The sequence below is a fragment of the Marmota monax genome, unplaced genomic scaffold, assembly GCF_021218885.2.
Source record: "Marmota monax isolate L192 unplaced genomic scaffold, Marmota_monax_Labrador192_F-V1.1 WCK01_AAM20220418_F8-fsc00240, whole genome shotgun sequence".
Classification (NCBI taxonomy): domain Eukaryota; kingdom Metazoa; phylum Chordata; class Mammalia; order Rodentia; family Sciuridae; genus Marmota; species Marmota monax.
Window position 1 is genome coordinate 1,718,716 of NW_026693696.1, and position 19,767 is coordinate 1,738,482.

The following is a 19,767-nucleotide window of genomic DNA, read 5'->3' on the forward strand; positions in this document are numbered from 1 at the left end:
ATGTTTTTAGTTTAGAACACCATTATAAATAAAGAGTTTTTTGAACAACAATATACATGTTTTGCATAGACATACATTTTGGTCCTTTTGAGTAAATACATAGGAGTAGAAATGTGACACATTTTAAGTGTATGCTTCAATTATAAGAAACACAAAGAAGTTCTAAAAATTATTATTTTTGTTATATTAATCACTATGGCAGAAAATGTCAGTTACTTTGCATATGTGTCAGCACTTGAAAAAGACAAACTTTTCATGGTGGTCCCTTAAGTGTGTGACTATTTATACATTTTTGTGATTTTAATTTAAACTTAACTGAGGGTTAATACTGTTAGCATTTATTCACGTGATTTTTATCTATTTTCATATTTTTTAAATGACTCTCTAGATTTTTACTTTTTGAATATTTTCGGTATTAATATATTAATATTCCTTCTTCCTTAAATGATTGATAAAATTGACCAATGACTGAGTCTGAATTATTTTAAGGCTTTTAATTAAAATTGCACTTTATTTAATTAATTCAGAGTTTCTAATTTCCTTGATTCTGTTATGTTCTATTTTGTCTCTCAAGAGTTGTCCTCTCATCAAAGTATTCCAGTTTATCAGCATAAAGATTTTCATTTATGTGGTACATTCATTTAAATATAATTAGCCTTAATAGTGACATATTCTATTTTATTTATGATATTCATAAGTTTCTTCTTTTTATTAGAGCAATCTAAATAGAGATTAATCAATTTTACTGATCTGTTCAAATAACTAACTTTGATTCCATAATGTTATTCCATATTTTATTTCTTTCTATTTTCTCTCTCACTGATTTTTCTCTCTAATATTTAATATCTTTTTAAATATTAGATATTTATATATTATATATCTTACAGTTCTCAGATTATCAAGAACCTGATGTTAGACTGTGTTAAATTTCATACATGCCAAGCTGATGCTCTTAACATATTACCCTTATGAATCCCATCCCCTGTATACTATAAAAGAAGACAACTGTGAATTTCTTACCAGTCACCCTGGGAAATTCCATGTTTTTAAATTCAGAATGATGCAACTTAACATTTTCTTTCATTAGTACCTTCTAAAAACTCTTTCTGTATCTTCTTTTATGCTGTTTCAGCGTTTTTTTCATATAAAGAAAACTCTTTTCATTCAAATTTTATTCGCTTTTAGAGTGATCAAATCAGGGAAATAAATGCTGCTTATATAACTCAGGCCTCTATTATGATGAATTCCCATCAGCAATTTTCACAAGCTGTCTTCATTTATTCTTCCAAGAGCTTTGAAAACCACTAAAATGATCGTTTATTTCCTAAGCCACTAACAGGAATCTAGGCAATGTATCTTTTCCAACTGCCAATAATACTGATTTATATGTTCTGTTTGGTGTTTTCCTTGTTACAATCAAATGGTAATTTTATTTCACTGAACAGTAACTTGCTGAAAATTAATAGAATTTGTTTACAAATAGCTTTGCACAATAGTGTACTTTAGGCAAAAAAAATACATTTTAAAGGAGACAAGTAAATTTTTCTCACCACCCAAAAAGCAGACAAAATCACTGTGTAAGTCTAGTACTAGCATGCTGATTAACTAGAATATCAATTAGTCTTATCCAGTATGATAAGTATATGGTGTATGTGGCTAACTGGGTTTTAGGTTATGCTAATATCAAATTCTTTATCTATAACATGTAATCTAAAAGACATGATTCCTATATTTGAAGCAATACAATAGGCCTGAAAGAAGTGCAAGATATCCACATTTATCACTAGTAGGAATAATATAAATTAATTATAAGTACCTATTTTAGGTGATCCCCATAAGGAAGTTTACAAATTCAGAAATAAATATGAGAATGAAATTACTACAAATAATTTCCAAATCCAATATGATTTAATGTAACAGAAAATATATATATATATTTGAACTCAAGTTCTCATTATATGTTATATAAGTCAAGAGGTATCCTTAATCATAATTCAGTTAAATGTTATTCCTTTTAAATCTTTCATAGTGGAATATGTATAAGGCATCATAGGAGACCAGTTCTTTCAAAATAACATAATGAAGATTTGAGAAAGATTAATGAAATAATTCTCATTTCAGTTAGAAATCATTTTGCTATTTTTCATGATGAATTAATTAGATTTCAAAACTCAGTGATTTTCATGGAATATAAAGTATTGTTAAGTACAAAAAAATTCTGATGTACATACATAACAATATACTTTTGTCTGTTTTGGTTCATTTATACTAGTAATTCCCCCACCCTCTAGGGAATTGATTCTTTCGCATTATCCTGAATTAGAAGTTGTTTTTATTTTTAAAGTAATACATAATTTCATGAAATTTAAAATTATTTGTTTATTTATTCATTTGGCCATAACATAGCCCATTAGTGTGCATTTGCAATCAGAAAGTAATTCAGAAGATTTAGATTTTTAAAAAAATCAAATTGCCTGTCAATCCTTCCTCTGTTCTAACCAAGCAAAAGACTCTTTGCACCTTGCAACTAATACCTTGGAGCATGTACTGTATTGAATTTATGTCAGGTCATGCAGGGCTGGTAATGAACTCTGAGCAGTACACTCCTGACATGACAGAGAATGTAGCTTTGAGTCATTAAATTAGTTTTCTGTCATCTAAACCCATACTAAATGGCATTTGTTTTTTCAAAGTCTTAAAATGATTGATAGTCTAGTATTTTAAAATACTCAGAAGGAATTCTTAACTATAACTTCTCCAGCTGATTACATCTGTTATAAATAACATTTTCTCTTTCTCTCTCAAAGAACATTGAAAATTTGACATTGGAAAATATGTTACATATGCATGGAAGAATACTGGATTTGTTTTAGAAGCTTTCTGCTCTACAAACAGCTATAATCTATGGTAAGTATGGTAAGTACTAAATATAGATTTGTACTAATTAATGGTATACTTACTTAATAGAGTAGGTATTCCATTAAAAATATATAAAACTTAAATTTTTAATATAAAAATTTTATACCAAAAGAATTATATAAAAACTGATGCAGAAAATATCAGGTATAACCAACACCTAGACTCAAAAAAATGTTCATCTTTTGACATATTTGCGTCCTTTGCACAAACATAGAAACAAATATTAAAATGCTAAAATATTTAACATTTTATCTCAAAAACCTAATCTTTAACAAGTATATTCAAATCATATGGAAACTGTTTCATATTTAATCACAATTCACTCATGCTAACAAAATTGTCACTATAACTCATATTACCTAGTGCATATTTAATTTCTTATTTTTCTAAGATATTTTGGGAAATGTTCCTGAATATTTACCCTCAAATATGTATAGCAATGCCCACACATATTATTTTGTTGTTATGTCTCTCTAATCTATTTATTGGAGTATAGTTTGGGCCCTGCTATTTTTTTGTTATTTAATACATTCCTCTATCTTTATTCCTATAAACTTGAAATTATTTCCAGCGAAAAGCTTAGATTCAATAATAAGGTTAGATTGATAAGTTTAACACCAAGAGGCCTATAATGTTCTTTTATCTCTCCATTGTACCTTTACCATTTCCTATTTATGAATAATAAATATTTAATGCCATGATAGTTTGGAGCACGATGAACATGTAATTCTCCAACTATATTTTACCTATTGCCTTTAGCACTGATTGATGTTTCTTTTCTGAATCAATGATTTCCTTGAGGGTCATTAGGGAATTTTGACTTCTATGTTTCCCTTTACTTTTATCCTCTAACATTATTAGTTTTGGGGTATAATTTTTTCAACATCTGGAGTGATGTGTTAAATGAAATTCTGTTTCAAAAGAAATAGCAGAACAAGAATTTGTCTATAAAATTCCATCATGACAGCTGACCAGAGGCAACAGATGTGCTTCTACAAAAGAGGAAGAGAAAAATGAATGAGCACTTTTATTTGATTATAATATTTGGGAGAGAAGTCTGGAGTACACTACTGAAGAACTGATAAATCTGTGGAATAATAAGACTTGATCTGGCCAAGAAGTTTGAACTAAGCCTCTGGAAACAACTCAGCCATTGCACCTGTCTGGACCCACTGAACCTGAGAGATACTTGCATGATGTTTTCAGTGGATTCCTTTTACCATGTGCAGCCATCCAACCACTCACAGGTTGCTGCAGCCAGGGTTCAAACATGTCTGGCTAATGCTTGTGCTGTCAGCTGAGACAGGTCATGTGGAACTCACAATATCTTGCTACTTGCTCCAGATGCCAGACACGGGGCTTCATAAATTAACATCTTCCCTACTGAGTTTTAGTCTTGATTTGGTTCTATTACTCATTTTTATTTTTCTATTCCTCCTTTACAGAATGGAAATGTTTACCCATGCTACTAAGGCTGGCCATCAGCATTTATGGTGCAAGTCACATGGTAATAGGAGCACAATAACTCTGTGGCATGGAAAGTACTTGTCAGTCTATGATGAGACTGTATGGTTAAGTGTTTTGGTGACTTCTCTGTCACTGAGACAAAATATATGAGAAAAACAGGGGGAAAGTTTTATTTTGTCTCAGAGTTTCATGTTTCAGAACCTGGTGACTGACCGAATTGTTTCTGGGTTTGTGGTGATGCATAACATAATGGTAGAAGAATTATAGGGTTGAATAGTACAAAGTTTCTCAGATTTTGGTTGAAAAAGATAGTGGGGAAAACATCAGGAAACAAATATAGCTTTTATGCATCCCTAGTGACTTAACTCCTCCAACTAGATCACACATTCTGAAGTTTCCACCAGCTCCCAATAATCCATTCAATTATCAACACATAAGTGGTTTGAACCATCAAAACCCTCATGATACAGTCACTTCCCAAAAGTCCAACTTATGAAAATTTTTTTTACATTGGGACCCAAACTTACCACATATGAGCCTTTCGGAGAATATTCCAGATCTTCCTATAATATTCTGCCCTATCCCCAAAGACTCATACCCATCTTGTAAGGCAAAATGAATTAAGCTTATCTCCAAGAGTCATGGTCTTAACAATTCCAGCATTGCTTAAATATCCAAGTAGAAATTCTCCTTTGAGAATCAAGCAAATTCTTTGTTAAAAACCAAAAGAAAAAAAAAAGTCACATAAGTCACCAGGTTCTAAAACATGAAACTGTGAGACAAAATAAAACTTTCAACCTGTTTTTTCTCACATATTTTGTCTCAGTGACAGAAAAGTCACCAAAACACTTAACCATACAGTCCCGTCATAGACTGTCAAGTACTTTCCATGCCACAGAATTATTGTGCCTCTATTACCACGTGACCTGCACCATAAGTGCTGATGGCCAGCCTTAGTAGTGGTTCTCTTGTGTGGCTCATGGATACTATCTAATGTCCTGCTACTACTGACAACTTCACTAAGCCATATCCACACAGATATACTGTAGTGATTCCACTCCTGTGAGATACACAAAGACTTGCAGGTGTAACACTGCTGCTGTGCAGGCACATGTACCTCAGTTGCATGGACCTGTTGAAGTGTCCACATAGTGGGTGCCCCTTCCCCACTGCTACTAGCAAAACAGTCTTACAAAGTCTGAAGAAAGGAGGTGGCTCTCTGAACCTACTACTGTTAGAACTGTATCTAAAACCACTGAACATGGCTAAAGAAGCTACAAGGTGACTATATGGTTATGCACACTGGATCCAAAGCCAAAATTTGGAATATTTAACTTAACATCAGCCAGAATTAGACACCCTAACATACACTTCCAGGAAAACAGTCTGTAACTATGAATGCTACTCTAGAAAATTGGTAGAGATAACTGATCTGCAAGATATATAAAAATTAATGTAGAAAAAGAAGCAGCATGAAAAAGTTAGAGAAAATAAAGACTTTTCAAGACAAGCAAAAGATGAGAGAATTTAACAGGACCAGACTAGCCTTACAAAAAAATAAATAGCAGAGTCTTACATTTGCATGTGAAATAAAGAGGATGAGCATAGGAAAACATTTGAAATATAAAGTCCCTGAAAGAACTAATATATGACAGAAAAGAGGAAATTATCAAGTTTTGTCATAGTTGTTGCTGATTTTTTTTATTGTGTGTGTGTGTTTGTGTATTGAGGTTTATTTTTACCCATGTATTTTCTTTCTTTTCTTTTTTTTTGTTCTAATCAGTTATACACAACAGAAGTATGCGTTTCAACTATTGTACACAAATGGAGCACAATTTCTCATTCCTCTGGCTGTACATGATGCAGAGATAAACCATTCATGCAATCATACATGTACTTAGGGTAATAATGTCCATCTCATTCTAACATCCTTCCCACTGTCACACCACCTACCCTCCTCTCGCTCCCCTGTATCCAAGCCAAAATTTCTCCATTCTTCCCTAGCCACCCCCCCCATTACTATTTTGAATTTAGCCACTATAAACATTGAAGTGTCTGCATCATTGTAGTATGATGATTTTAAGAACTTCGGGAATAAACTGAGGAGTGGGATAGCTGGGTCCAATGGTGGTTTCATTCCAAGTTTTCTAAGGATTCTCCAGACTGCTTTCCACACTGGTTGCATGAATTTGCAGTCCCACCAGCAATGTTTGAGTTGACCTTTTCCCCCATATCCTCACCAACACTTATTGTTGCTTGTGATAATTTCCATTATGTCTCCACTGAGATGAAATCGTAGAGTAGTTTTGATTTGCATTTCTTTAATTCTTAGAGATGTTGAACTTTATATATATATATATATATATATATATATATATATATATATATATTTGTTGATTGATTATTTACCTTTTTTTCTGTGAAGTTTCTGTTTGGTTCTTTAGTCCATTCTTGATTGGGTTATTTGGGTTTGTGTGTGTGTGTGTGTGTGTGTGTGTGTGTGTGTTAAGTTCTACAAGATCTTCAAAGAAGTATTCACACCAATGTTCCTCAAGTAATTCCATGAAAGAGAAAAGAAGATAACCCTTCCAAACTTACTCTATGAGGCTAGTATCACTCTAATACCAAAATCAGACAAAGACACATCAAGGAAAGAAAATTTAAAATTAATATTCCTGATGAACATAGATGCAAAATTTCTGAATAAAATTCTTGCAAATCACATACAAAAACATATTAAAAAGCTCATCATGATCAAGTGGTGTTCATCCCAGGGATGCAAGTTTGGTTCAACATATGGAAATCAATAAACATAATTAATAACATCAATAGACTTAAAGATAACAATCATATAATTATCTCAATAGACACAGAAAAAGCATTTGACAAAATACAGCACAAAACACTAGAAAAAGTAACGATAGCAGGAACATACCTCAATATTGCAAAAGCTATCTATACTAAGCCCAAGGCCAACATCATACTAAACAGAGAAAAATTGAAAGCATGCCCTCTAAAAATTGGAAGATAGGGAAGCCTTCTTTCATCACTTCTATTCAACATAGTCCTTGAAACTCTAGCCAGAGCAATTATACAGACAAAAGAAATTAAATGGATACAAATAGTAAAAGAAGAACTCAAATTATCACCATTTACTGACAACATGATTCTACATTTACAGGATCCAAAATATTCCACCAGAATACTTCTAGAGCTCATAAAGTATCAGGATATAAAATCAACACCCATAAATCAAATGCATTTCTATACATCAGTGATGAATCCTCTGAATGATAAATTAGGAAAACTACCCCATTTGCAATAGAATCAAAAAAGTAAAATATTTGGAAATGATAAAATTTTAGAAACATAAAACCATGAAGCCACAAAGATTAACAAGTTAGAAAGAAAAGAAATGCAAGTGTTGGAAATACTGGATATCCACATGTGGCTAAGAGAATCTAAACCCATAATTCTGACCATATAAAGAACAAATTCAAAATAAATCAAAGACATTTAAATCCTAAATGTAAGATTTAAAACTCTGAAGCTATTAGGAAAGAATGGCGGGGGGTACTTCAAAACATTGAATTTGATGATTTAAAAAAAATTAAGATCCCAAAAGCAACAAAAGAAAAAAAGACAAATGAGATCATGTCAAGCTCAGATGTTTCTATACATGAAGGCAACATTCACCAGAGTTAAGACGAAACCTAAAAAAATGGGAGAACATATTTGCACGTTAATTGGTTGACAAAATATTGGTATCTAGACCACATAAAGAACTAAAAAAGCAACAAATAATCTAATTAAAATATGGGCAACTAATATGAAAATATATTTCTATATATTTTTGGATCCTGTAAATATTTAAATTTTCTTTTAATTATCAACATCACCGGACAAAAGGAAATGCCCATCAAAGCCACAATGAGAAATCATTTCTGTTGAAATGGTTATTTTTAATAAATGCAAAGAAATAAGCTATGCTGGCAAGTATGTTGACAAGATGAAATGCTTTGTACTGGAAGTTGAAAGGCAAATTAGAATAGCAATTTAGCAGAAGGTCCCTCAAAAAATAAAAATAATTACTGTATGTCCCAGCTATCACATTTTTGGGTATAAAAGCAAAGGTACTGGAGCCAGAATATCAAAAAAGAATACTTCAATTCTAGGTTTATTGGTGCACATCTCAGTAGTTAGTGTATGAATCATCCTAGTGTCCATTGCCACATAAATGTATAAATAGAATGTATATATACACAATATACACAATGAAATATTACTCATCCGTAAAACCAATGAATCCTGTCATTTGCAATGACATCAGTGGAATAAAAGACATTATGTTAAGTGAAATAATCCAGGAACTGAAGGAGAAATAACACATGTTCCCCTTAGATGTGGGAGGTGAAAATGTGATCTCAAAGTAGAATAGAGCATAATAATAATCATTAGATTTCTTTAATACACATTTTCACATTAAGAAGAAAATGTATGAGAAATCTTTAACAATTATTTTTTGTCTATTTGGTGTCATAGTCACTGCGTAGTAACATAACAAAGTATACTATAAGCCAGATACCTCCTAAAAAGCAAAAATTTACTTTTTAATGCTGTGAATGTTGAAAAGTCCAAGAGCAATAAACCAGGTGTGAAGTGAGGCCACACTTTCTGGTTCACAGATGAAAAATTCTAGCTGTGCCCTCTCATGGCGGATGGGGTAAAGCATTAATGAGTGTTCTGCCTTCATGACCTAATTACTTCCCAAAGGTCGCACCATCTGATGCCATTGTTTTGCTTATTAGGATTTCATAAAATGAATTTTGAGAGAACACAAACAACCATAATATAGTATTTGATACTTGTCTTTTCCTTTTTTTTGGGGGGGTAGATGGAAACAACACCTTTACTTTATTTATTTTTATGTGGTACTAAGGATTGAACCCCATTGTCTCACACTTGTTAGGCAAGTGCTCTACCACTAAGCTACAACCCCAGCCCTGCCTTTTCTTTCAATTTGAAATTATCCATGGATTTTAATTTATGCATTCTGATCCAGTCAATTACAATAACTACTTTGATACTCCAATTTTCACATATTTATCAAATAGGATATTCATGCTAAATTCTGTATCCATATGAGTCAATCCATTTTTCTTAGAATTCTTTGCTCCTCACACAATATGAAGTCTTACACACTCCTTGTACATTGCCTAATTAAGGCCTAGCTTCAACAATTATCCCAAGGACACATTTTTTATATTATTGAGAAACTCAATATCTTCTGTTAATTGTTACTGTAGTACCAATGTTTCCAATTATTTTTAAGGGACAGATATAAAATAAGCATTCATAAAGTTGTGATATCCTATTGATATTTTAAAATGCCAATATATCTAGTATTATACACATTTTCTATAACATGTATTTTATTTTTCCCTTCTACTTCAGTAAAATCTTGGTTTCTAATTCTTTTACTTTAGTTTTTAACCTACATATATACCAAAAATGTATTTTAATATAGATCTAGAAGCACTGAATCTAATTTAGGATTAATCTGTAGTTGATTTCAGAACATTATACTGGCTTTATTGGTTACGTGTATTATAGTATTATAATTGTGCATAAAATTGGTTTTATTGTTTATATTCCATATTTGAAACTTTGTTTTTTTATGATTAAATGGAAATTTCTCTGTCAATACAGCCTGATGCAACTTTCAAAAATTAATCAAAGTAATTCACTATGTCAGTAGAACATATGGACTTGACAGATGACAATAAACATGACAATATTCAATATCTACTCATAAATATTGAAAAGTAAGAGAGCTTGGAGTAGAACTTTGTCAACCTGATAAAAGGCATATATTAAATTCTAAAGATAATGTCTTGTTTTGTCTTTTCTTCCTTCCTTCCTTCCTTCCTTCCTTCCTTCCTTCCTTTCTTTCTTTCTTTTTTTTTTTTTTTTGTACCAGGGACTGAACCCAGGAGCACTTAACCATTGAGCCACGACCCCAGCCTTTATATATATATATATATATTAGAGACAGGGTATTCCTAACGTGTTTAGGGCCTCGCCAAGTTGCTGAGGCTGACTTTGAAGGTGTGATCTTCCTGCCTCAGTCTCCTAAGCTCTGGGATTACAGGTATATGCCACAGTGATCAGATGATAAGGTCATATTTTTAAAAGAATGATTAAAACTTAGAATAGAAGAAGGCCAGGACATTTAACCTTCACAAATTAACACTCATAATTTAAAATTCTTGATACTGTAAGTCTGAGCCAAGTACAATGAGATAACAAATTTTTAAAAAGCAAAAGAAATGAAAGGAAATAAATCAATTTAAATTTATTCACTGATATAATCTTCTATGTAAAATATTCTGGAAGTATCTATAAGAGATAGCTGAGTTAATCTGAATTTGTAACATAACAGGTCACTCTACAAAAATCAATTGTCTTTCTACATAGCAGCTGTAAAAATACAAAACTGAGTAAGATACATCATTTATGATAGCATTGGTCAATCAACCATAAGTGTCCTAAAGGCCTGGTCAAGGTAGCTCAGTGGTAGAAGAGAGTCTACCATGAAAAAAGCCCTGGATTTGATTCTCATAATCACAAAACAAAGTAAATATTCATAAATAAAACTTCATCTGTACTGAACATATAAGGGTTTGTTCCTTGTCCTTATTCCCTTAAATATAGAGCATAGAAAATCTATTACATTTACTTTGTATTTGGTATAAGCAATCTGGACATAAAGAATAGGGTACAATGCATATAGGTTACAAGAAAACAGTGTACCATTTTGCCTAAGAACATGATATGTGCATTTTGGGGTTATGAAGCAAATCCCCCGTAAGTATTGACAGATGACTGTAATCTTAAGGAACTTTTATATTTAATTTAAACTTTTTAATATTTATTTTTTAGTTGTTGTTGGACACGGTGCCTTTATTTTATTTATTTATTTTTTTATGTGGTGCTGAGGATAGAACCCAGGGCCTGCCACATGCTAGGCAAGGAAACATTATACCATGGATCCACAAACCCAGCCCACATTTACACCCTTTACAATACTACTAAACCTAAATCTCTTTTTGGTTTTGGAACAATTTTCTCATTAAAATAAATTTGTGTTCCAATTTCTATAGATAGTTCAAACAAATATGTTTTATGCATTACCAATGCAAACCAAAGTAGTTGTATGAAAGTATGTATCTAAGAAAAAAAATGTAAGAGCTTTTAGTAAGTGGCATCCATTCTTGTATTTTAGTGAAATTGCACAATAATTTTTATTTTATAATAGGTAAACTGTAAATAACAGGATGCAAAATTGGCTTACTCATATTTTCTTCTCAAAAAAAAAGTTGTTCCTAAGTTTCCATAACTGTGATCCATTTGTTTCTGAATTTGTGATGCTTCTGAGGAGCACAGACCAGCAACTGCTTTAGCCTTTTGCTCCTCTGATTACACAGGAATGCCATCTAGTGTCAGAAGAGTAGCTGCATTCTTTCTGTCTCATGGAACACTACTCATTGCTTCTGGAAGGATATCAAACATTTTACATCATACTTGTGTAAAACACACTTGAAGGGAAAACATCACAACAGATAAGTGAGGATTGCCTGGATATAAGCTGACAACGTGAAGAATATTGGCCAAACTGACTTCAGCTATTTTTGACTTTTTCTTTTTGTAAAACTGTGCTAAATTTAATTTAATACAAAACAAATTTATCAAGTTGTTTTTTATGAGTTTAGCAAGCAAAGCATATTAAGGAAAACAAAGAAAATACTATCCAGCAAGCTTAATGTTTTAGAAATTAATGTTTTAATTTTATTAGTGAACAATTCATAAATACACTAAATATATGTTCCTTTTTGTTGTTTATAATTTATCTGGCATTATCATTTTTCTACTGAAAATGAGAAAAGCACTAATGTAAATCTAGTTGAAAGATTGTCTTAAATAATGTCATTTTAACTAATGCCATTAAATGCTTATTACAAAAAGGCTTTTCCATTTATATTTTTTAATATAAACTTATCATGCTTTGCTCATTTACTATTGGAAATGTTCCTTGAATATCTCTGATGAAAGTACTGAGACAATCCAAATGAAAATGAAAAGCAAGTTTATTAATTGTGTTTATTAGTTTCTGCTCTCATAGCTGATTTATATGAGTAAAGCAATTTTTAGATATTTCATTCTCTTTTCTGGAAAGACAATTTCATTGTGCAAATGTGAAGTATCATTTCATTAATTTCTATGATGTAGAACAGCATTTTCAAAAAGTTATCAGGTACTTCATTAGAATTTGCTAATGAATATCGGGAGGCAAAAGCACAAAGAAAGTGAGGGTAGTAAAAGTGGGAGAAATCTTGTAAGAAAAAGAAGAAATATACAATGGGATGAATAATAAAAATGGCCACAGTAGTTTATTTTCCTCGATACAGACAATGCACTTGCATTTACTATTGAGTTGTGGATATTAGATGGACTACTTTTTTAGCTAGAGTTGAAAAATTGTTAGAAAACAGCATGAGACTGTCAAATGATGAAAAGAATGCTCACGGCCAAAACAGCAATAGAAGTATGATACAAAGGAGAAACATGTAATTTAAATTTGACAAAAATGAGTTGACAGAACGTTGTCAACAACAAAACCTAGGAAGAGGTCAAGGATGGCTCCCAAATTTCTGATTTGGTTTCTTGGGTAGGGGTTTTACTAGGAAATTCAGAACCATGGCAGCATTTCTAAAGAGATACATTACAGAGCTGGGTATGATGGCTCACATCTATTATCCCAGGAACTCACCAGGGTAAGCCAGGAGTAACTTGAGTTCAAAGCCAGCCTAAGCAAAAGCAAGGCACTAAGACAGTGAGATCCTGTCTCTAAATAAAATATAATATAGGGAGGGGGATGTGGCTCAGTAGTCAATTGTCCCTGAGTTTCAATCCCTGCTACCCCCCAAAAGATATAACGTTATCCAAATACTAAAAAAAAAAAAAAAAAAAATTCTTATGCAACTTTCGAAATTTCCAACTCCTGCAAGTTGAATTCCCAAGGAAATATAGATTGCATGCTGTGATTTTATTAGGGAAGAGGGGGAGTCCCTGGGATTTGTGAAAAGGAAAGAAAGGAGTCACACTTGACAGGGAATGGAGTTGGTAATACAATTTAAGTAAAAATATTTTAGGGCTATATCAGAAAGGTCTATAACACTCACATGACAGCTTTTTCAGCTAAGGGACTTCGCCAAGAGAGCTCACAGGTGAGGGATGCTGGCTGCCAGCTTTCCAGAACCTAGGAGAACATCCCTTAAGTGCTGAAATCTGTGTGATACATGCCAATGTTCCTCCTTCTACCATTTTTACCATTCCATATTTTAAAATGCCCAGATCACTTTTACTTATTCTTATAGTCTATTGTTGCCAAATATCATTTATGTCCTTAAAATTGGAACTTTTATCTTCTTCCATTCCAATACTTCTAATTAGTAATTCTCCTACCCAGACTTTCTTGTTTTGCACATGCCTCCCTTGGAGTAGTCATGTTTAGGTGTATAATGTTCTCTAAAAGGCTCTGTGTTGAAAGCATGATCACCAGCATGGCAAGCTTCTGAGGTGAGGCTTTTAGAATATGATGAGGGTTGCCACCTTGTCAATGGATGAATCCATTTAATAAATTAACAATTCCAGCGAAGCACCAGATCCCAACTGTAGGCAAGTGGGGTGGGTGATGTATCTTTGGAGATGATATTTGTCCCTGGCTTCTCTCTCTCTCTCTCTCTCTCTCTCTCTCTCTCTCTCTCTCTCTCTCTCTCTCTCTCTCTCCCCCCCCCCCACCTTCCTGATGCCATGAGCTAAGCAGCTTTCCTCTTCCATGCCCCATGGACTGAGACCTCTGAAATGAATTTTTCCTCTTTGAAGTTGTTTTATTTCAGGTATTTTGTTCACAGCAATGAAAAACTCTGCAGTTCTTGCAGTCAGCTTTTTTTTTTGTCTGTTTGTGAACATAAATATGCTTAAGCAGCTCATAGCTATTTTTAGAGTTTCTCAAGCCCATGTTGGTTTTTCTCATCTTTAAACCCTTAGTGAGATTTACTCCAGGTACTCCAAAGAGGACAACTGTTAAAGAGGCAGTTAATAGTGCTTATATAGCTGTCAAGATTTAAACATTGGCTTTTTCATTTGTCTGTTCTCTGAAATTGACCTTTCTCCTTCCTGTTCACTTGTTCACCCATTTTGAAAGTAGAGATAATACTAATACCTACATCATGAACTTGTAAATTTCTGAGTTTTACTATTTCTGCATGTAAACAAACAATTCAGGACAGGGTTGCCTCTTACTAAGCATTCAGGACATTTTAACTATTATCTGATATTATTTCTAAATACATGCATAAGACTTACCTTTACCATGATTAATCCCCCCAAATAGACAAATTTTTTTTATATTTTGTTACTAAACAGATTAATACATCACATGAAACTAGTGATATGATTTTTGAAACCATGTATTCTTGTTGTGCATATGCTAAGGGTGAGATAATTTAAGTAATTAGTTATATGTGCTTTAATTTTATCTGTAGAGACTAGACAATTGCTAAGTATATGTGCTCAATACATTCCTCAAGATTTGTTTAAATATTGAAATAATTGTAAATAGACACGCAGCTATCAATCACATTCACTCAGCTTCAACTAGTGGCAACATTATAGCCACAGTACAATAGTACATTCAGGGGGTACACACTGGAGGTGATCCACTGAGGTCATTAAGATTTCACAGTGGGCAGGGGTTGTGGCTCAGCAGTAAAGTGCTTGCCTTGCATGTGTGAGGCACTGGGTTCAATCCTCAGTACCACATAAAAATAAATAAACAAAACAAAGTTTTTTAAAAAAGTAAAAAAAAAAAAAAAAGATTTCACAGTTGTTAAAGCACTTCTGTTTGCCTTTACATGTATGTTTTCATTTCAGCAAATTTATAATATCAAGGCCTTCATGTGAGAAAATTAAAACAAAAACAAGGTAATCATTAGGATCCTTACATGGCATTATTTAATGCCATGGTTACCTTCCCTTCTCCCTTTTCCTTAACCAATACAAGAAGTTAATCTCTTTTTTTTTCCTGTAACTTCATTATTTCCATTATATAAATGCATTCATATGGCATGTGATCTTCTAAGATTGTCTTTTTTTCACTTAGCATAATTTCCTTGAGAACTATTAAATTTTTTTAGAGTTTTTTTACAGAGAGAGAGAGAGAGAGAATCTTTTTTGTAGATGGACACAACACAATGCCTTTATTTTTATGTGGTGCTGAGAATCAAACCCGGGTCCCAGCCTGCTAGGCGAGCGCTCTACTGCTGAGCCACAATCCCAGCCCAAGAACTATTAAATTTTTAAAAGTTTTAAAAGCCAAAAAAATTTTACTAATGAGTTGTATTCCATGGTTAACAGAGGACCACAGTCTACTGAACCACCATGTATTGAAAGACATCTGGTTGTTTAATTTTGAAATTAAATTAAATTAATTTTGAAAATTAAGAATAAATCTTTTATGAACTATCATTTATAGGTTTTTGAACATGAATATTCATTTTCTGGTGTGAATTTCTAAAAGTGCAATTGCTGAGCCATATGGTAAGTACATGTTTAGTCTTCAGGGAGTTGCTAAAATGACTATAAATTTCTAGGATGATTATAGTATTTTACATTTCTACCATCAGTGTATGAATGACTTAGTTTCTATGCATCCTCATGGGTATCTGATATTTTTATGTAGCTATTCTAATTGATATGTAATAATAGCCCTTGGGTTTTACTAAGCATCCCCTGATGAAAAACAATGTGTAACAAAATAGTTTACAATTGCTTCATTTTAAACTAGTTTTCATCAAATAACCAATCTTTTATTATATTTAAATGACAGTGCAATAATTTTGTCTGTGTTCCTATATCTATATCTACATATTTAGTAAATAAAAGGCAATTACTCCTTGCCAATATTACATAAATTAAGCAATAAAAAAGTTTCAATCATAGAACAAGATTACAAGATTATATTATCTAATTTCAAAAACTTTCAGCAAATAAATCTACTGTAAGCCAGCTAATGTAGGTATCAGAATAAGAATAGATATGTAGCTCTATACAACAAAATAAAAATTATAGAAATTAAAATACATGTACATAAAAATAAGTATGTCAAATTAATTCAATTTTAATTGAGTGGTCTTTCAAAAGCTAGTTTGGAGTCAACTGAATAATTGTACGCAAAATAAAACAAGATAAAACCAGAATCTCACTGTCTAGCAAATACTACAAAAAGTATCTCAAAATGGATCGTAGATTTAATTGTAAAAGTTGAAACAATAAGCTTCTAGAAAAAATTTATAACTTTACATTAGATAATTATCTCTTAGATATAATAATAAAAATATTAATTGGTTTTCATAAAAACATTTGCAGCTCAAAATATATTATTAGGTAAATTAAAATGCAAATCTCAAGTGAAGAGAAAATATTTTCTGTATTTGTATTTGATATGAAAATATTTTGTAAAATCATATTTGATAAACAAGTTATAAAAAAAATCATGAAAAGTCAAAAATAAAATAACAAGCAGCCCAATAAAAATATGAAAAGAATTTAGAATGACACTTTATAAAAGAATGTCAAATAAACATACAAAAAGACTCTCAATATCGTTAATCATAAAGAAATGTAAACAAAACCACTATATACCCAAGAGGATCACACACAAAAAAAATTAAAAAGACTAATAATACTAAGTATTAGAGAGGATACAGAAAAACAGAAATTCTCCTATATTGCTGGTGGGAATATTAAACACTGAAGGCATATTTTAAAACTCTTTGGGAGTTTCTTAATAGATTAGAACACTAAATTAAAAATTATAAATGCTACCATTTCACTCCAAGCAACCTATTTAAGGAAGCAAAAACATATGTTCATGGATTTAACCATCAATGGTCATAGCTGCAATTACTCATAAAAGTAATTGAGATAAAGCCAAATGTTCATCGATTTTTTGAAGGTGGATCAATGAGTTCCATGCTGAATAGATGTAAGAAGTTACAGTGTGCTTGCTATTGCACAAGCAGATGAGGCTGACCACCATCCTTCAAGGGCACTAGTTAACTTTAGTACTACAGGTCTATACAGACCACATGTGCTGGCTTTTGGAAACATACTGACAGTGAAGGTGCGTGATAGGTTCCTAACTCAATGAGAAGACAAATGAGCATGTATTATTGTCCTGTTTCCAGTTTAAGCGGAGTGATGAATTGGCAATTCATGAAACAATTGTATTATGAAAAGTACAAACCAACTTTTGAACTGAAGAAACACAGTGCAATTATTATGTGGTGGCAAAGATTGTTCAATGATATTTAGTAAATAGGGGTATTTTAAATATTTTTAAGGTAAAAACAACAAATGAAGTGAATGTTTCCTATAGTAAATATAGGAAATGAAAATTAATAATGATGTGTAACAAAATAGTTTACAATTGCTTCATTTTAAACTAGTTTTTTATCAAATAACCATTCTTTTATTAGATTTAAATGACTGTACAATAATTTTGTCTGGGTTCCTATATCTATATTTACATATTTAGTAAATAAAGGGCAATTACTCCTTGCCAATATTACGTAAATTAAGCAATAAAAAAGTTTCAATTATAGAACAAGATTACAAGATTATTTTATCTAATTTCAAAAACTGTGTAAATAAAATTCTATCAAAACTATGACTGTAAAGAGAAGAAGGCAATTAGTTAACATTAGTAAAAAAGTATGTAAATATAGAAAAGTTTAAGAAAAGTTTTGTCGCTTATTCCTTGAAGGTGTGAGTAAAAGAATTAACATAAAGTTGAGCTGATATAGCTCTTTACTTATTTCTAGCAATCGCTCCAAGATAATCAATGGAGAAATTAAGGTAGGATAGTTAAAAATGTATAATCTGCTGATTTGCATTTGAAACTCTCCTGGAATAGCAGGCTTATTTACTTAGTGATGATTAGTCAACATTTTATTTCCTCTTTAACAGGTCACAGAGCTTTTCATGGTTTTGCTACAAGTAAGAAAAGCCTTTCAGGAAACTTTTGCTTCAGGTTCTGGGAATTCAAGATTCCTCTCTAAGACAAGAGGCTTTCATAATACACCCACAAAACATGTTTTCTGCATGCTAGGAAGGAACCTGAGAATTACACCTGGAGGTGTCTTGGGCCCCATGGCTTGTGCATTTTTTTTCTCCTATTGTTCCATGTGCTGTACCTGTAGGAAAGGTTTAGTGAGGACATCCTAAGGGTCTTTTGAGTCCTTCCAATGATCTGATCCTATAAAATCAATGCACAGGACACATTTAGATTAGGGGATTTGTGGTTTATTGTGAACACATTTAAGTCATATAATTTTTAAATGACAAAGCAAATATACACTCAAAATATTACAAAGTAAAAGCCTGTAGATTGAAATTTAGGAGTTTCTTATTATTCTGTCTTCTACTAAGATGTAATGTTTAGTCTTCGTTTTTAAAAAATCTTGCATGCACATTCAATTGTAGATTAAGCATTTTAAATGGACATGGTTCCAGCTCCAGCAGCATTTGGCAATATGTAGGGGATGATTGCTTATCAAAAGTGGGAATAGTGCTACTGCCATCTATGTAGAAGGGCCAGGCATATGTTGAATTCTCTGCATTTCACAAGAAAATGAGTACTTATCTGTTCCAAATATCAATGTGGTCAATGTTGAGAAACTCAGCTTTGTTTAAAGTAAATGTTTGCAATTATTGATGCAGAAAATTTCATGATTCATTATTATAGCTATGTTAAAATATGAAAAAAGAGTTTAGACAATGTAATCTCAACCCCACCAAAAACTCATTCTCAAAGTGCTTTCTGTGTTTGTTTCTTAAACACCTAACCACAGAAGCACTAATTAAAATTAACCCTTTTCCCCATAATTTGCATTACAATGCAGAACTGATATGTTCCTTTCTCTTCAAATAATTTCTCAGTCTATGAGAAAAGTAAAATTTTAAAAAAAGTAATAAAAAGATGTTTGTGTTAGCATTCACCTATCAAAGAAAACATTTGACCTTTGGGTTTTGAGGGTTGGCTTTTATTTCACTTAGCATGATAGTCTCCTGATCCATCCATTTACCAGCAAAAGTCAAAAAGTCATTTTCTATGGCTGAATAATATTCCATTTTGTATATATACTACATTTTCTCACAATAGGTGGGTGGGGGGAGAATAGAAGTTTAATGGATTTGACAAAGCTAAATGAAGGGAAGGGAAGGGAAGGGAGGCAGTAATAAGAAAGACAGTAGAAT